Source organism: Oryctolagus cuniculus, chromosome 15 (assembly GCF_051225735.1).
Source record: "Oryctolagus cuniculus isolate XC-2025 breed Fujian yellow rabbit chromosome 15, ASM5122573v1, whole genome shotgun sequence".
NCBI lineage: Eukaryota > Metazoa > Chordata > Mammalia > Lagomorpha > Leporidae > Oryctolagus > Oryctolagus cuniculus.
Genome location: NC_142881.1, coordinates 82,101,250 through 82,120,136, shown reverse-complemented (window position 1 = coordinate 82,120,136; position 18,887 = coordinate 82,101,250). Strand labels below are relative to the sequence as shown.

Genomic DNA, 18,887 nt, shown 5'->3' with positions numbered 1-18,887 from the left:
AGAATCTTCTCGAATTAAACCCATCTCATCCCCCTCAAAAATGACTCAATCCCCTATATTTTTAAAATCAACCACAACCTCCACCTCATCACTTAACATCATAAACATAATTAATCCTACCTCTAACATCACCCCCAACACTAACATACTCAAAATCATGACATTAGACCCCCAAGTTTCAAGATACTCCTCAGTCGCCATCGCAGTTGTATACCCAAACACCACCAACATTCCTCCCAAATAAATCAAAAATATTATTAAGCCTAAAAATGAACCACCAAAACTTAAAATAGTTCTGCAGCCTACTCCACCACTAACAATTAACCCCAGCCCACCATAAATTGGAGGTGGTTTAGAAGAGAATCCCACAAAACCAACCACAAATATTACACTTAATAAAAATACAACATACGTCATAGTTCCTACATGGACTCAAACCATGTCTAATGACATGAAAAACCACCGTTGTTTTCAGCTATAAGAACCTAATGACCAACATTCGTAAACACATTCCCTATTAAAAATTGTTAACCATTCTTTGATTGACCTTCCCGCCCCATCAAACATCTCTGCCTGATGAAACTTTGGCTCTCTACTAGGCCTGTGCCTTATAATTCAAATTTTCACTGGCCTATTCTTAGCCATACACTACACCTCTGACACAACAACAGCATTCTCATCAGTAACCCATATTTGCCGAGACGTTAACTATGGCTGACTTATCCGATACCTCCACGCTAACGGAGCATCTATATTCTTTATTTGCCTCTACATACACGTAGGCCGCGGAATCTACTATGGATCATACACATACCTAGAGACCTGAAACATTGGCATTATTCTATTATTCTAAGAAATAGCAACAGCATTCATAGACTATGTTCTCCCATGAGGACAAATATCATTCTGAGGGGCAACAGTAATCACTAACCTCCTATCAGCAATCCCATATATCGGAACAACCTTAGTTGAATGAATCTGAGGAGGCTTTTCAGCAGACAAAGCCAAACTCACCTGCTTTTTCGCATTTCATTTGATTCTACCATTTATTATCACAGCCCTAGTCATAATTCACTTACTCTTTTTTCACAAAACCAGCTCTAACAACCCGTTAGGAATCCCCTCCAACTCAGACAAAATCCCCTTTCATCCTTATTACACAATTAAAGATGCCCAAGGATTTCTCATACTAATTTTACTTCTCCTTCTTCTAGCCCTATTCTCCCCTGACTTACTTGGAGATCCAGATAACTATACTCCTGCTAATCCCCTTAACACTCCTCCTCACATTAAGCCTGAGTGGTATTTCTTATTTGCCTATGCCATCCTACGCTCTATGCCAAACAAACTGAGAGGAGTGCTAGCACTAGTCATTTCAATCCTAGTCCTAGCTATTATTCTTCTACTCCACATTTCTAAACAACACAGCATAATATTTCGACCCATCAGCCAGATCCTGTTCTGAGTTCTCATCGCAGACCTCCTCACACTTACATGAATTGGAGGACAACAAGTAGAACACCCATTTATTACTATCAGCCAAGTAGCATCCATTCTTTACTTCTCCGCTATTCTTATCCTCATACCCCTCGCAAGCCTAATCGAAAACAAAATCCTCAAATGAAGGTCCCAGTAGTATAAATATTACTCTGGCCTTGTAAGCCAGGAATGGAGATAGTTCTCCCTGAGACATCAGAGAAGAGGCTCCTGCCCCACCATCAGCACCCAAAGCTGATATTCTACTTAAACTACCCTCTGTCTAGTACTTGAACAAAATTCAAGTGCCTTGTCAGTATCAATAAAACTTTCTTACTTCCTATGTATTTCGTGCATTAGTGCTCCTCCGCATTAGCATGTATTAGTACCATAAGTTCATAAAGTACATAGGACATCCTATGTTTCATCGTACATTAACCTACTTGCCCTATGCATATAAGCTTGTACATACTGCTTAACAGAACATACCACATTCATTCCAACCTGCACATACAATTACTCTCAACACGAATATCCATAACAACTTCAATTGAATTATCAACATAGCACATCCATTCCATTACTGGACATAGACCATCTTAGTCAAATCATTTCTCATCCATATGACTATCCCCTTCCCTTAGGAATCCCATGATCTACCATCCTCCGTGAAACCAACAACCCGCCCACCAAGGATCCCTCTTCTCGCTCCGGGCCCATAAAACTTGGGGGTTTCTAATATGAAACTATAACTGGCATCTGGTTCTAACTTTAGGGCCATTAAACCTAAAATTGCCCACACGCTCCTCTTAAATAAGATAATCTCGATGGAGTAATGACTAATCAGCCCATGCTCACACATAACTGTGATGTCATGCATTTGGTATTTTTAATTTTTTGGGTTATGCTTGGACTCAACATGGCCGCGGTGGGCCCTGACCCGGGACACTTATTGTAGACGAGCACCTAATGAAGACCCTCCATCCTCATAATTATGAGCCGGGTCTATCCTTCCATGCTTGATGGACATAAGAAAATTTCACCACACCCATGTGTACACACGTACATGTACGCTTACGCACGTACACGCACGTACACGTATACATGAGTTGTTCTTACATAATTGAATATACCTGCAATGCTCCCCTTACCATTAAGTAAATTCATTGCCCTAAAACAATAATACAGTTATACATACTTCGATTCCTGCCAAACCCAAAGAACAAGAGTCATCGCATAACACTTAAATTATTTAACCCTGCAAATTACTGAGAGTCTCAACTAAAAATACCTCTAGCCAAAGTCTCGATTAAAGCAATTAAATTTTTAACAAAATTTTTAGGCTTAATGAACTAGATATTTCAATTTTTTTTTTCAATTTAAAACGCACCTTTACAATACTGACATAGCACTCTACATTTTATTTCCCTTTTGATGGGCTAGGCCCGTCAAGACTAAAATTAGAGTCTCAACTAAAAATACCTCTAACCCAGGCCTAAGTGAAAAGTTAATGTAGCTTAACAACAAAGCAAAGCACTGAAAATGCTTAGATGAGCCTTCCCGGCTCCATAAACATAAAGGTTTGGTCCTGGCCTTTTTATTGTTTTGTGGCAAATTTACACATGCAAGACTCCTCATACCAGTGAGAATGCCCTTAGTATCAACCCAGATCAAGAGGAGCAGGCATTAGGCACACCAAGCAGTAGCTCACAGTGCCTTGCTTAACCACACCCCCAAGGGATACAGCAGTGATAAATATTTAGCAATGAACGTAAGTTTGACTAAGTTATGCTACTTTAGGGTTGGTAAATCTCGTGCCAGCCACCGCGGTCATACGATTAACCCAAATTAATAAATATCCGGCGTAAAGCGTGATTAGAATAAACAACAAAATAAAATCAAATAACAACTAAGCTGTAGAAAGTAATAGTTGCAAACAAAAATAAACAACGAAAGTGATTTTATACTCTTCGAACTCACGATAGCTAAGGCCCAAACTGGGATTAGATACCCCACTATGCTTAGCCCTAAACTTTGATAATTTCATAACAAAATTATTCGCCAGAGAACTACAAGCCAAAGCTTAAAACTCAAAGGACTTGGCGGTGCTTTATACCCACCTAGAGGAGCCTGTTCCGTAATCGATAAACCCCGATAAACCCTACCACTCTTTGCCAACTCAGCCTATATACCGCCATCTTCAGCGAACCCTAAAAAGGAGCAAAAGTAAGCTCAATTACCACCGTAAAAACGTTAGGTCAAGGTGTAGCCCATAGAGTGGAGAGCAATGGGCTACATTTTCAACCAAAGGAGGATTTAGTAGTAAATTAAGAATAGAGTGCTTAATTGAACAAGGCCATGAAGCACGCACACACTGCCCATCGCTCTCCTCAAATACTAAACATTTATTATCCATAATTACAAAATAAATAGGTGTAAGAGGAGATAAGTCGTAACAAGGTAAGCATACTGGAAAGTGTGCTTGGACATTTCAGAGCGTAGCTTAACTTAAAGCACTTGGCTTACACCCAAGAGATTTCATTTACTGACCACTCTGAGCCAACACTAGCCCTATATAACTTACACAAAACTAAAATAATCCATTAAACAAACCATTTACCTTACATTTAAAGTATAGGAGATAGAAATTTATATCCAGGCGCTATAGAGAAAGTACCGTAAGGGAAAGATGAAAGATTAGTTAATAGCACAAAAAAGCAGAGATTACTTCTCTTACCTTTTGCATAATGAATTAGCTAGAAAATCCTTAGCAAAAAGAATTTTAGTTAAAAACCCTGAAGCCAGATGAGCTATCTATGGGCAGTTATAAGAATGAACCCGTCCATGTGGCAAAATGGTGGGAAGACTTGTAAATAGAGGTGAAAAGCCAACCGAGCCTGGTGATAGCTGGTTGTCCAGAATAGAATTTTAGTTCAACTTTAAATTTTCCTAAAGGACATAAAACCCTAATGAAAATTTAAATGTTACTCTAAAGAGGGACAGCTCTTTAGATATAGGATACAGCCTTTTATAAAGAGTAAGTTATTTTTCAATCCATAGTTGGCTTAAAAGCAGCCATCAATTAAGAAAGCGTTAAAGCTCAACAACTCAAAAACAACTTAATAAGAATATTTTAAAACGAACTCTTATAAACCCTAACTGGACTAATCTATAAATCTATAGAAGAAATAATGCTAATATAAGTAACAAGAATACTATTCTCCTTGCACAAGCTTATATCAGATCGGATGCCCACTGATAGTTAAAAATTATAAGAGAAAAACTCACAAATTGATGCTCTATTAACTTTCACTGTTAACCCAACACAGGAGTGCTATATAGGAAAGATTAAAAGAAGAAAAAGGAACTCAGCAAACCCTAACCCTGCCTGTTTACCAAAAACATCACCTCTAGCATTACTAGTATTAGAGGCACTGCCTGCCCAGTGACGTACGTTCAACGGCCGCGGTATCCTGACCGTGCAAAGGTAGCATAATCACTTGTTCCTTAATTGGGGACTAGCATGAATGGCAACACGAGGGTTAAACTGTCTCTTTCTTCCAATCAGTGAAATTGACCTCCCCGTGAAGAGGCGGGGATAAAATAATAAGACGAGAAGACCCTATGGAGCTTTAATTATTTAACCCAACACTTCCTTTATTCTACTCTACAAGAGCCTAACCAAGGAAATCCCTGGGTTAAAAATTTTGGTTGGGGTGACCTCGGAGTATAAATCAACCTCCGAATGATTTTAGCCTAGACCCAACAAGTCAAAGCAATTATAATCATAAATTGACCCAAATAATTTGATCAACGGAACAAGTTACCCTAGGGATAACAGCGCAATCCTATTTTAGAGTCCCTATCGACAATAGGGTTTACGACCTAGATGCCGGATCAGGACATCCCAATGGTGTAGCCGCTATTAAAGGTTCGTTTGTTCAACGATTAAAGTCCTACGTGATCTGAGTTCAGACCGGAGAAATCCAGGTCGGTTTCTATCTATTAAGTATTTCTCCCAGTACGAAAGGACAAGAGAAATAGAGCCTACTGCACCACAGAGCTCTAAGTCCAAAAGATGAAATAATCTTAATCTAGTACACTTACCCAACATAGAGCCCTAGACCAGAGCTAGTTAAGGTGGCAGAGCCCGGTAATTGCGTAAAACTTAAAACTTTATAACCAGAGGTTCAACTCCTCTCCTTAACAATATGTTCCTAATTAATACACTCCTTTTAATCCTACCTGTACTTTTAGCCATAGCATTCCTCACCTTAGTCGAACGAAAAATCTTAGGGTACATACAACTACGTAAAGGCCCAAACATTGTAGGTCCATACGGCCTTCTTCAACCAATTCCAGATGCCATTAAACTATTTCTCAAAGAACTCCTAGGACCCCTTACATCTTCATCTCTCCTCTTCATTATTACCCCAACCTTAGCACTGTCCCTAGCTCTCTCAATGTGACTACCCATCTCCATACCATATCCCTTAATCAACCTAAACATAGGAGTACTATTTATCCTAGAAACCTCTAGCCTAGCAGTTTACCCAGTCCTCTGATCATGATGAGCATCCAACTCAAAATATGCATTATTTGGAGCCCTCCAGGCAGTAGCACAAGCTATCTCTTAGGAAGTAATGTTAGCGATTATTCTCCTGTGTATTCTTCTAATAAATGGCTCATTCACACTTTCATCCCTTATTACAACACAGGAGTACATGTGAATTCTTCTCCCAGCATGACCCCTTGCCATAATATGATTTATTTCAACTCTAGCAGAAACAAACTGAGCCCCCTTTGATTTAAGTGAAGGTGAATCCCAACTTGTCTCAGGATTCAAGGTAGAATATGCAGGTGGCCCATTCGCTCTATTCTTTCTAGCAGAATATACTAATATTATCATAATAAATGCTCTCACAACCATCCTATTTTTAGGCTCATTTCACAGCCACACTAACCCAGAAGTGTTCAGTTAACTTTGCTGTAAAACCCCTCCTACTAACAATATCATTCTTAGGAATTCGAGCATCCTACCCTCGATTTCATTACAACAGACTCATATACCTCCTATGAAAAAGCTTCCTACCTCTCACACTAGCTCTATGTATATGACACATCTCCATGCCCATCATACTTTCAAGCATTCCCCCTCACATACAGAAATATGTCTGACAAAAGAGTTACTTTGATAGAGTAAATAATAGAGGTTTAAGCCCTCTTATTTCTAGAACTATAGGCCTTGAACGTACACCTAAGAACTCAAAATTCTTCATGCTACCTGATACACCAAATTCTATAGTAAGGTCAGCTAAATAAGCTATTGGGCCCTTACCCCAAAAATGTTGGTTTATATCCTTCCTGTACTAATTAACCCCCTCATCCTAACTATCATTTTATTCACCCTATTCCTAGGCACGATAATCACAGTATTTAGCTCCCACTGACTAACTATATGAATCGGATTAGAAATAAACATACTAGCAATTATCCCTATTCTAATCAACAAAGCCACCCCACGATCAACAGAAGCCACAACTAAGTATTTCTTAACACAAGCCACGGCATCAATAATCTTAATAATAGCTATTACACTTAATATCCTTGACTCCGGACAATGAACCCTAATTAATCCACAGAATCAACTTACTCCAGTCCTAATTACACTGGCACTAATCATTAAACTAGGAATAGCCCCCTTCCACTTCTGAGTACCAGAGGTCACCCAAGGAGTTCCCCTAAAATCAGGCCTCATTCTTCAAACATGACAAAAACTGGCACCCCTATACCAAATCTCCCCATCAATTAATCCAACTATAATAATATCAGTAGCCATTCTATCAATTATAGTTGGCGGTTGAGGTGGACTAAACCAAACCCAACTACGCAAAATCTTATCGTACTCCTCAATTACCCACATAGGATGAATAGCAGCTATCATCACATTTAACCCAAATACTATAGTCCTAAACCTAATTATCTATATCCTGCTAACAATTCCCATATTCACAATATTTATTTATCACACAAACACAACAACCCTTTCACTATCACAAATATGAAATAAGACCCCACTAATAGTCTCAGCCATCCTAGTTACCTTAATATCACTAGGAGGCTTACCTCCACTAAGAGGTTTTATTCCTAAATGAATTATCATTCAAGAATTAACAAAAAATGGCAATATCATCATACCAACCATAATAGCTATATTGGCTCTTCTAAACTTACACTTCTATTTGCGCCTCATCTACTCTTCCTCACTAACAATGTTCCCAACAACCTAAAAATAAAATGACAATTTGAGTCAATGAAATGCATACTATTCATAGCTCCACTAATTATTCTATTGTCAATACTCCTTCCCCTAACACCACTATTTTCAGTGTTAAACTAAGCCCAGGAGGAGTTTGGGTTACACAGACCAAGAGCCTTCAAAGCTCTAAGGAAGTAAGTTATACTTAACTCCTGCTTAAGGACTGCAAATCAACTTCACATCTTCTGAACGCAAATCAGGTGCCTTAATTAAACCAAGTCCCCCTAGAATGGTGGGATCCAGCCCCATGAAATTTTAGTTAACAGCTAAATACTCTAATCAACTGTCTTCAATCTACTTCTCCCGCCCTAAGTAAAAAAATGGCGGGAGAAGCCCAGGCAGAATTGAAGCTGCTTCTTTGAATTTGCAATTCAACATGAAAATTTCACCTCAGGGCTTTGTAAAAAGGGCTCAACCTCTGTCTTTAGATCTACAGTCTAATGCTCACTCAGCCACTTTATCCCTACTTATGTTCATTAACCGTTGATTATTCTCTACCAATCATAAAGACATCAGAACTCTATACCTTTTAATCGGGGCCTGAACTAGAATAGTAGGGACAGCCCTCAGTCTATTGATTTGAGCAGAATTAGGCCAACCAGGAACCTTACTTGGAGATGACCAAATTCATAATGTAATCATCACCGCACATACCTTTGTAATAATTTTCTTCATAGTAATACCTATCATGATTGGAGGTTTTGGAAACTGACTAGTCCCATTAATAATTGGGGCCCCTGATATAGCTTTTCCCTGTGTAAACAATATAAGCTTTTGACTCCTCCCACCGTCTTTTCTTCTGCTTGCTTCATCAATAGTAGAAACCGGTGCAGGCACAGGCTGAACTGTTTACCCACCATTAGCTGGCAACTCAGCGCATGCAGGAGCCTCAGTTGATCTAACTATGTTCTCTCTTCACTTAGCTGGTGTATCCTCTAATTATGAAGGGGCAAAGAGTAATTTTACAGTCGAGAGGGCTAGCAGTCAGCACCTTCAAAGTTACCAGCACTTTTGGACATGTGCCTCTTGATGGGATGAACTGAGAACGGAGCAGCATGGATGCTGTGCCTTTTCTGTCAACAATGCAGAACCTGAATCCAATCTTGTTGCTACAACAGACAAACCCAAATGGAGGAGCAGTCTGCAGAATAGCAGCTCTATAATATTACACAGTGTCTGTCAAGGTCACCAAAGCCAAGGGAAAACTAAAAGGTCAGCTGCAGACTGAGGCAAGCTAGAGACATGATACCTAAGTGCACTATATGATTCTAAAATGGGGATTTTTGCAAAAAAGGATGCTACCGGAACAAACGGCAAGACCGTTCGTTAACAGTCCCTGGGGGTTATATGCTAGTGATATATCAGTGTGGATTTTCTGATTTTGATGACTTCCCTGTGGTTCTACCACAGAATATCCTTACTGGTAGGAAACGCACACTTAAGTGTTTCAAAGTGGTGCAGGCGACTCACTTCAATATACTCAAGAAAAACATTATTGAAACTGTGCTTGGAATGTCATTGTAAGAATGAGAATGTCTCCAAAAATGTAATAGAAAGATAAGTAAAACAAATTTTCTTCCCTTCACAAAATGTATTCACAAAAAGAGAAGTATCAAATTTATCAATCAAATATTGAAAGCATTCCTGTCAACTTCAAGAGCAAGACAGGAATAATTCAATATTTCACTCAAATTCTCAGCCAGTGCATGAGGCCAAGAAAAATACAATCAATGGAAAGGAAAAACATAACTATCATTACTGCAGATGGTATGCTTATTTACATAAAAATTTCCCCCAAAATCTATGGATAAATTATTAGAGTAATAATTTTATCAAAGCTGCTGGATTCAAATAGAATACACAAGTCTATTTCATGTCTGTACATCAAAACAGTCCACTAGAAAATGGTAGCACTTGTAACAACAACAAAATCTTCAAGTATCAGATATAAATATAACAAAACAATACCAGTCTTTTATGGAAAAAAGTATAAAATCTCACTGAAAAACTTATTTAAAAACAACACCAATACTTACATACCACATTCTTGGATACAAATTCCAAGTACTATAAGATGACAATTCTCCCTGACATTGATCTCTTGGTTTAATGCTATGCCCATCAAAATCCCAAAAGTGTTTGTCACAGGACTCAAGAAAGTAATTCCAGCATTTTAGGGAAAAGCAAAGGACTAAGAATAGTCAGGACACTGCTGAGGAAGACTAAGATAGGACATTATGATGATGTAAAGGTAAACAGCACTTAGACTGTATACTTTGGCACCAAGACAGTGTTCTATATGATGAATACCTGATTTTTTAAAGAGCAGGCAGTGAGTATTAGAGGGCAAGGAAGGGACTCAATACTTTCAACTCCAAACCCACTGATTATCAGATGAAAACAAATGGAAGCAGATCTTTACCTCACAACTTAGGTATGCCAAAATCAGTTCTAAGGTTTCTTGAGACTGAACTGTCAAAACTCAGAAAGACAAAATAATTCTTAGAAAAGACTAGAGAATATTTTTATGACCACAGGGAAAGAAAGAATTTCTCAAAACAAGTATTTCTAAAAGCACAAACTGAAAAAGAAAAAGTCTGATAAGTTCAACTGCATTAGACTTAAGAACCTCTAGTCTTCAAAAGCACACCAGAATGAAAAAGCAGGCTACAGAATCCAGGAAGACACTTATAACATATGTATCCAACAAAGCACTTACATTTAGAATATGCAAAAACCTCTAAATCTCTTACACACAAAGACATGACAAGGTAACAAACATTCCACAAACATACAAAGAGCTTCAGCTTTATTGGTATTTAGAGAAATGCAAATTAAAACCACAATTAAATATTCCTATTTTCTATTCACATGACAAAAATGAAGAAGTTGAGTAATAGTAAGTCTGCACAGATGTGGAAGAGTAGGCAACAACATCTACTACTCAAGGCAAATAAAAGAATTTGGTCTTTCTAAAGTAGAATATTTCCATGCCTCATGACTCAGAAATCCCACTCCTAATTAGACACCACAGAGGAACTTTTGTATATGTATACTATGCCAATGTCCATAGCAACTGTATTTATCAGAGCAAACTGGAAACAACAGAAAAATGGACATCAAAAGTATAATGGACAAATGCCATGTTTGTTTATAGGAGAGAACACCAACAGAAATGAAGAATGATGAGGGAGAGCTACATATTTACATGATGAACTGTAAAGAAAATGGGGAATTAAAGAGGCTGCACAAAAGTACTATATAACTTCACTTAAATGAAGTTCAAAGAGAGGCAAAACTAATATTCATAGTGGTACAATTAAAGATGGCAAAACTCAGAGAAAAAGCAAAGGAGAACTCTAGGTTTCGGTAAAAGGAGGCACTGCAATAAGGAGGAACACACAGGGAGTTATTAATGTCTCATTTCTTAACCTGGCTGGCAAGCACAAAGTCGATTCACACTACTCATTAAGTCAGATTTTGTGTTCCAAAGACACTCCTTATGTACATTGCATAAACTCTTCTTTCCCTGTAGTGACGAGAAGACTGTGGGGATACAGGAGCACGAGTGCACTGGATTTTCTGTGGCTTTCTGTCACCACATGGCAATCATTCAGCAACTCCTAAACTTGCAGGGTTCCTACCCAGGATGCTGCCACTTTCTATATCCCATCCACCCATCACCATCAATATGCATGCATGCACACACAGGGGGAGAACCGGACAATCAGGGAGGGGAAAAATTATTGGTTTAGTCTGACCATTGAAGATGAGAGGGACTGATGAAACAAAATATTTATATAACACATTTGACAGTTCAAAAAACACTAACATATATATATATATATATATATATATATAATATAGTCCTTTTTTTCTCCAAACCAAATATCCTGAAGTAGACAAGGCATGCACAAATTACAGGGATCAAATATTTTGCAAAATAAATAAAATGACAGAAGGAGTTGTCAGAATGTTCTTCCCTTACTCTACTTTACAGTCTTCATTTCCTACTCCAAAGTCAAAAGATACTGGATGTGGTAACAGGATAAAAGCAAACATGGAAAATTTTGAACAGAGATGGAGAAAAATGGATGGGCAGAATCACTTTGGAAAACTGTCTATAATATCTACTAAAGCTCACTATTTGTATACCAATGACTAACCAGCAATCCCATTCAGATAATACATTACAGCAAAAACTCATACACAGGTTCACCAAAAGACATATGCTAGAGTATTATGAATGGGATAGCAGTACCAAAAAATGGAAACTCAAGTCCGAATGCCAATTGACTGTAGAACAGATGAGATAAATTTTGGTATATTCACACAATGGAATGGATACTCCAAAGCTTGAGAATGAATGTGAAAAATGGATGGCATAAATACATGCCAAGTAAAAGAAGTTACATCTGAGTAAATACACCATATGAATTCAGTTCAGTTCAAATTCAAATACAAGCAAATTCATCTATGGTTTCCAAAGTCGGGTGGTCAGCATTAGCAACCAGGGGGCTTCTGCTCTGTTTCTTGCTGGGTGCTGTCCACACAGGTATTTTCACTTTGTGAAAATTTATTGACAGACACATTTCAGAATTACATCCCTTGTAACTGGAAATCATGATGCTTAGTGAAATAAGCCAGTCCCCAAAAGACAAATACCCTGTCTCCTCTGACATGTGGTAATTCAAACAGAATACACACAAAAAAGTATGAGTGAAATAAACACTTTGTGACTTTACAGTTGTCTTTAGTCTTTTTTACACCCCTGTGGAACTGTGGTCTTTCTACTTTTTAGTTGTTGCATATTATGGTTATTGGTGCTTAAGCCTATGATTATAGAGTGTACTGAAATTACGTATTTGCAAAAATTAAAGGAAAAAAGGAAGGAGGGGCATTAAGGGAGGGAAAAGAGGAAGGGAGGGAAGTATAGTTATCTTCTTAGAATTGTACCTATGAAATATATGAAATCTGTTCTCTTTGTATTAATAATTTTTTTTTTAAAAAAAGGAAGCTGAATCAGAAGGGGAGTAGGACTCAAGCCCAAACACTCCAAGATGGAATGCAGGTGTCCGAAGCCTCTGCTTAACCCCTGCAGTACAACGCAGTGACCTCTCAATCCTTTAACAAATTACTTTTCTGTATTAAAAAAAGATTTATACTCCTTTCTATATGTACATTATGCTTCAATAAAAAGTTTGTGAAACGGGGAAGGAAATTAAAATAAGGAGATAAGATACCACTAACACCTGGTTTGTTCATTATGTTCCCACATTGTTCAGATCAGGATTAAAATTTTTACTGCAATTCTCTAAATTGAACAATATGCAAAGATACTAAGATAAATTAATTCAAAAGCTCTGGTTGTAAAATGTACTCTGCCTTGACATGTAACTGGGTGACCCTGAGAAAAAATTATATCAGTCTTAGTTTTCTGACCACTAAATTGGGATTACCAGAGAGTAAACTGGGTCTATTTTGATTTTTGAAATTGCACCTATTCATTATCAACTTTCATCATTAATATATGGAGATTCAACATAATCACAATTATCTCAATTAAAAAAACTTGAAAGTTTATCAACAGGTGAACGGATAAAGGTACTCAGATGTAGAATGGAATGTTGCCCAGCAATAAAAAGGATCTCAGCTGTCCTTCCTATCTCACAGCAGTGATGTGATATGTGGAATTTAGTATCCAAAAGTACCACACTGTAAAAGTGTAACAAAGGCAAAATAAAAATTTGTCATTTTTAAAATTTTTTGTGCAGGGAGTACTTTGCTCAAGTGACTTCCTAAATACCAGACTACCTAATAAAGATCTGTAGACTGGATTTGGTGAAAGGATCAAGTGGTGGTTAAGAGTTTGGAAGCTACTCTTACACCCTCCTAGCCCTGCTCTCCCTACATCTTCTAGAACACGACTGTATACAACAGGTCTGAGTCATACCCATGGGGATGAAAAAAAAAATTCTGGCTTTATCACCAATTTGCTTCCTGAGACTCATCTTCTTCAACTATGACATGAAGATAATACCAGCTGTTTTTCAAAGATTGGAGATGAACCTAGAAAAATGTCCCAAATGTAATACCTAACCTCTATAAAAAATTAATATATACAACTCTGTGAAACACATAATGCACGTAAATGAATACTAAAATTCAACTACTTTCGAAAGCAACTGGACTTAACAATTTAGCCTAAAACATGGATATCTGCAATATCCCCGAAATTATAAGATTAAGTCATTCTTTCTGCTATTCATTTTCCAAAGAAATTCCTTCAAGCAGTATTTTCAAAATACCAATGTGGCCAAGGCACCATCCAGCTTAGGGCTGTCAACAGAATAATGTCCAAGCCCCTGCTGTGGCACAAGGCCCTTTTCAATTTGTCCTAAGCCTATCTATCACTCCTACCTCTTCTCTAGCACCTTCCACAGTAACATAGCCAATGATTAAGTGGTCTTTGAATAGGATATATGCCACAAATAATCTTTTATTTTCAGCAACAGTAAATGTGTACTGTAAAAAGTTAGAAATTATAGAATGTAGATTAATTTTAAAACAAACAAAAAGATATCATCACCCATACATCACACATAGGACATAGCATATCTTTCTGAGATAGATATGTATAGATATGTGATCATAAGGCACATACTGTCTTATAACCTGTTATCTTCACTTGACAATTTCCAATTTTCCATTTCAGCAAATTTCATCTAATTAAAAATTCCCCTTCTGACCCAAAATGTCCTTTATAGCTGACCTGTCCAAGCCAATATTTAATTCAGAATCTCACGATCTATCTAGTCCTTTACATTTCTTAACATTTTAAAAAAATTATTTATTTGGGAGGCAAGGAGGACAGAGCAAGGGTGAGAGGGAGAGACAGAAATGTCTACCAACAGATGAGAGACCAAAGCATGAAGCCAAGAACTCAATCCAGGTCTTGCACACAGGTGGCAGAAATCTAACTACCTGAGCCATAACTAGTAACTTCCAGAGGCTGCATGAGCAGGATTCAGGATCTGGAGCCAGGAGACAAACTAGACACTCCCAGTGGAATACTGATGTCCTAAACAGCATCTTAACCACTAGTCTTCACCCATACCCCTTCCTTATACTCACTCACATTTCAAGATGGTTATCTCACCTACCCCCATCATCTTTTCACCACTTACAATATTTATTTAACAATGACAACAAAGAATCATTACACATTTGAAGAGATTCCAAAATAAAGATAAACCAAAGAACAAAAAACTAAATGATTCTTTAATAAGAAAGATAGTGTTGGGCATTGAGTAGCTTAAATCACAACTTGGGGTGCTCATATCCCATACCAGAACGCCTGGGATTAAGTCTCACCTTGATTCTGATCCAACCTCCTGTTAATGTGCCTGGGAAGCAGTAAATGATGGCTCAAGTACTTGGGCTCCTGCCACCCACATGGGAGACCCAGATAGAGCTCCCAGCTCCTGCCTGGCTCAGCCTTAGTTGTTGTAGGCATTTGAGGGAGTAAATCAGCAGATGGAAGGTTTCTCCCTCTCTCTGTGTCGCTCTATCTTTCAAATAAATAAATAAAAAGATTCTTAAAAAGTAATACTTGAATATTAATTAGGAATGGTACATAATGAAGAGTTCACTTTAAGATTTATTTATTGGAAAAGAAGAGAGATGGGGCTGGCACTGTGGTGCAATGGGTTACAGCACCGGCCTGCAGAGCCTGCATCCCATATAACCACTGGTTCCTGTCCCAGATGCCCCACTTCCAATTAAGCTACTTATTGATGCGCTTGGGAAAGCAATGGAGGACGGACCAAGTCTTTAGGCCCTGCACCCACATGAGAGACCTGGAAGAGGCTCCTAGCTCCTGCTTCAGCCTGACCATTGTGGCCATTTGGGGAGTGAAACAGTAGATGGAGAATCGCTATCTCTCCCTCTCTCTCTCCTTCTTTCAAATAAATTTTTAAAAATAAATGAAAGAAAGAAAGGGAGGAAGAAAGAAGAAAGGTAGAGTGAGAGAGATGGATCTTCCATCCACTGGTTCACTCCCCAAATGCTCACAACAGAGACTGAAGCCAGAATCCAGGAACTCCATCTGGGTCTCCCATGTGAGAGGCAGGAACTTAAATCCTTGGATCATTATCTGCTGTTTCCTACACACATTAGCAGGGAGCTGGACTAGAAGCAGAGTAGCCAGTACTCAAAACAGGTACTCTGGTATGGGATGTGGGTTTCCCAAGCTGTGGGGAGAAACTCGGACTAGACTAAGTTACTCGAATTAAGACTTATTCTATGCATCTGCTCTCCCACAATATGGTGCTGAGAAGGGAGTAAACAGTTTCTACACAGCTGCCTCTCACCAATTTGATTGACGGAGCTGCAGGAGCTGATCTTGCTCCTGATTGGAGGAGAGCAGCGTACTCGGCGTGTGGGTAGCAGAGTTGGGGTTGGTGGAAGAGGACTATAAAGGAGGAGAGAGACTACATGCACCAGGAACACCTGAGGAACATCTGAGCAGCCCCCGAGAGAGCTGGCCGGCGGTGTGCCCTCCCCCGCGGAAGTGGGGAAAGTGGCAGGGGGAACCGCCCTTCCACGGAGGTGGAAGGGATGGCAGCCAACCCGGGAAGAACCAGCAGCAAACCCGGGGAGGGCTGAGCAGACAAAAGAACAATGCAGAGTCTTGTGTCGTTCCTCCACGAAGAGGGGGAGCGACACCAAGCAGTGGCTTAATTCACTGCACTGCAACACCTGCCCCAATGAAGAGTTCTTGAATACTTAATCTAATATTGCCAAAGAAAATGATAAATTGTCGCTCCCCGTCTTCATGGAGGAGCGACACTAGACCCTGCCTGGGCTTCCTATCCGAGTCACAGCACCATTATGTCGCTCCCCGTCTTCATGGAGGAACGACACAGGACCCTGCGCTGTTCTTTTGTCTGCTCAGCCCTCCCCGGGTTTGCTGCTGGTTCTTCCCGGGTTGGCTACCGACCCTTCCACCTCCGTGGAAGGGCAGTTCCCCCTAGCCACTTTCCCCACTTCCGCAGGGGAGCGGCACACCGCCGGCCAGCTCTCTCGGGGGCTGCACAGGTGTTCCTTCAGATAGATGTTCCCCTTAGATGTTCCTGGTGCATGTTGTCTCTCTCCTCCTTTATAGTCCTCTTCTACCAATCCCAACTCTGCTACCCACATGCCGAGTACGCTGCTCTCCTCCAATCAGGAGCAGGTCCTACAGTTTATTGGTTGAACTGGAGGCAGCTGTGTAGAAGCTGTATCTCCCTTCTCAGCGCCATATTGTGGGAGAGCAGATGCATAGAATAAGTCTTAATTCCAGTAACTTAGTCTAGTCTGGGTTGCTCCCCACAATAAATATAATTTAAAAATAAATAGTTAAATAATTAAAAATGAAGCTGGGAGGCAGGCACTGTGGTCCACCAGGTTAAGCCACCACTTGGAGTGCCCACATTGCATACCAGTGTACCTGTTTTGTGTACTGGCTTCTCTGCTTCTAGTCCAGCTTCCTGTGAATGCATAATCTGGGAGGTACCAAATGATGGTTAAAGTACTTAGATCCCTACTACTGATATGGGAGACCTGGGAGGAATTCCTGGCTGCTAGTTTCAGCCTGGCCCAGTTGTGGCTGTTGTGGGGATTTTGGGAGTGAATCAGTGAATAGAAGATGTCACTCCCTCACCCCCTTTCTCCCTCTCTCTGGGGAGTGAACCAGTGAATACAGGATGTCTCTCTCTCTCTCTCACTGTGGCTTTCAAATAAATATTTTAAAAAATACAAAGCTGGAATATAAAGTGTAAGAAATGTATAAGAAATTGTAATCAAATCCAAAGAGAAAAATGTGAAAGAAAATGTAACAGGTTATGAGATTCAGTTTACGGGCAGGCTCTGTGGCGTAGTGGGTAAAGCTACCACTTGCAGTGCCAGCATGCCATTTGGGCACCAGTTTGACTCCCGGCTGCTACTCTTCCAATCCAGCCCTCTGCTATGGCCTGGGAAAGCAGTAGAAGATGGCCCGAGACCTTGGGCCCCTGCACCCTTGTAGGAGACTGAGAAGAGGCTCCTGGTTCCCAGCTTTGGATAGGCACAGCTCCTGAAGTTACAGCCATCTGAGGAGTGACCCAGCAGATGGAAAACCTCTCTCTCTCTCTCTCTCTCTCTCTCTCTCTCTCTCTGCCTCTGCCTCTCCTTCTCTCTGTGTGTAACTTTGACTTTCAAGTAAATAAATCTTTTTAAGAAAGATTCAGTTCAGAAGTTCTAGTTTTGACTACAAAAATTCTAGAAAGAATATAAAAATGAGGGAAAAAATAATAATAACAGAAATAGCTTAAGAAAGTTTCACACTACTTGATTCTTCAAAAAGCTCACTAACTGACCAAACATCAAGTGGAAAACAAATAACTCCAACAAATCTCAAATCTCAGGACATCACTGTAAAACTGCAGAATGCCAAAAAATAAAAGATTAAAAACATCCCAGATGGAGAAAAGCAGGCAAAACACAATGTAAATTAGAACACAATGTCGTGGGCTTCCCAATGGCTAAAAAGAATCTTAGGAAAGCAATACCTTCAAATTTCTAAGAAAGATTTTTCACTTCTACCCCAGCTAAACTATTAATCATATGTAACATGAGAGTAGAATACAGAGATTTACTATAATACAATAACTAAGAAAGTACACCATCCACCCAGTTTCTCTTGGGAAGTTAAAAATACACTTCAGGAAAACTGAGGATATGCTTCAGGGAATAAATAAGTAAGAAACAAAATATGCTTCCCAGGAAATAATGGGTCCAATTCCAATTACAGCAAAAGGAAGTCCCTGTGTGGTGGACAGTAACCTACTACCAGTAACCTACTCAGATTACAGAAAGTTGACTGAGGCCTGGGTGTGTGTGTGTGGGTGGGTGTGTTAGTGTGTGAGTGAGAGACTACCTTTCAGTAAGCCCTTGAGATGGCATAATAATTTTTTTTAAAAACTATGTATATGTGCCACATAATTTTTTTAATTTAGTAAAATTAAAAAGGAAAACAATTAAAATGAATGAATGAAATATTGGATTCATTCTT

General features: G+C 39.2%; 1 long non-coding RNA gene across 1 annotated transcript in view; it reads right to left on the bottom strand.

The window, feature by feature from the left end:
- LOC149122114 (uncharacterized) overlaps nt 1–16,588 on the bottom strand; it is a 38,358-nt gene extending 21,770 nt beyond the window's left edge. Inside the window, exon 1 of the long non-coding RNA XR_016221136.1 lies at nt 16,168–16,588. This is a non-coding gene — a long non-coding RNA (uncharacterized LOC149122114). The remainder of the gene's footprint in view (nt 1–16,167) is intronic.
- Nucleotides 16,589–18,887: the final 2,299 nt, after the last annotated feature.